Genomic DNA, 1,045 nt, shown 5'->3' with positions numbered 1-1,045 from the left:
GGGAGGGGAGGGAAGGGAAGGGAAGGGAAGGGAAGGGAAGGGAAGGGAGAAAGAAAGAAAGGAAGGAAGGGAAGGAAGGAAGGAAAAGAAAACCATTTCCAGGGTCCCATCCTCAGAGATTGCAGTGTAATTGTTCTGGGCTTGACTCAGCAGTGGATGGTTTAAAAAGCTTCACAGGTGACTCTAATATGCAGACACGATTGCAAATCCCTGTGGAGAAATTCATTCCCGAGAGGCTACACCATCGAGTTCCCCATCCCCTCACACACACAGAAGGGTTCAGTGAGCTCAGGCTTGAATGACGGAGCACAGGCTTTATTATGTGACAAGACCTTCGCCCCATCTGCTGGCCCGTGTGCTTACAAAGTGAGGGTTATGTGAAATTGTTAAAATATGCCTGTCCTGAATGAACAATTCCTGGATAATAACAAAGAACTGCAAAAGTGAAAAGGTGGTTGACTTAAAATAATGCTTATGTAAAAGAAATACTACATGATATGTGGTAGCACCTGGTATTTATCCTCATAATGTAATACCATGACAGAGAGCATTTTTGCCTACAGATGAAATACATGTATTTGAAATAATGGAGCATTAGATGGTACTCGCATACTAACTGTAGACGGTGCTTACTTTGTACGATAGTGTTTAGCATGAATAAATCTGTGGTTTTATCGGGATGTCCACTGACAGAAAATCTGTGACTTTATGGGAGCCAGCTGACTGAGAGAGAAAAATCACAGGGCTCGTCCGGGATTTGAACCCGGGACCTCTCGCACCCTAAGCGAGAATCATACCCCTAGACCAACGAGCCAACTGTAGAACTTGCTCAGGTTACTAAACTTCAATAAGGAAAATACCCCTAGACCAACGAGCCAACTGTAGAACTTGTTCGGGTTACTAAACTTCAATAAGGAAAGTTTTAGCCACCTCTACAGTTGGTCACTGTTGTCTTCTATAACTATGGGCATGGGTGACACCTAGTGGATAAAATTAATCACTGCAGGTTTTCTCACCTAAATTCCGGAAGGAGGCGCCTTTTGAC

At 43.9% G+C, this 1,045-nt stretch overlaps 1 non-coding gene across 1 annotated transcript; it reads right to left on the bottom strand.

The window, feature by feature from the left end:
- Window positions 1-742: 742 nt before the first annotated feature.
- Window positions 743-814, bottom strand: TRNAP-AGG. The gene has a single exon. It is a non-coding gene; the product is annotated as a tRNA-Pro (tRNA).
- Window positions 815-1,045: the final 231 nt, after the last annotated feature.

The sequence above is a fragment of the Colobus angolensis genome, unplaced genomic scaffold (genome assembly GCF_000951035.1).
Source record: "Colobus angolensis palliatus isolate OR3802 unplaced genomic scaffold, Cang.pa_1.0 Scaffold12512, whole genome shotgun sequence".
In the NCBI taxonomy this organism is placed as follows: Eukaryota; Metazoa; Chordata; class Mammalia; order Primates; family Cercopithecidae; genus Colobus; species Colobus angolensis.
Note: the sequence above shows the minus strand (reverse complement) of the source record. Positions and strands in the feature narration are given on the sequence as shown.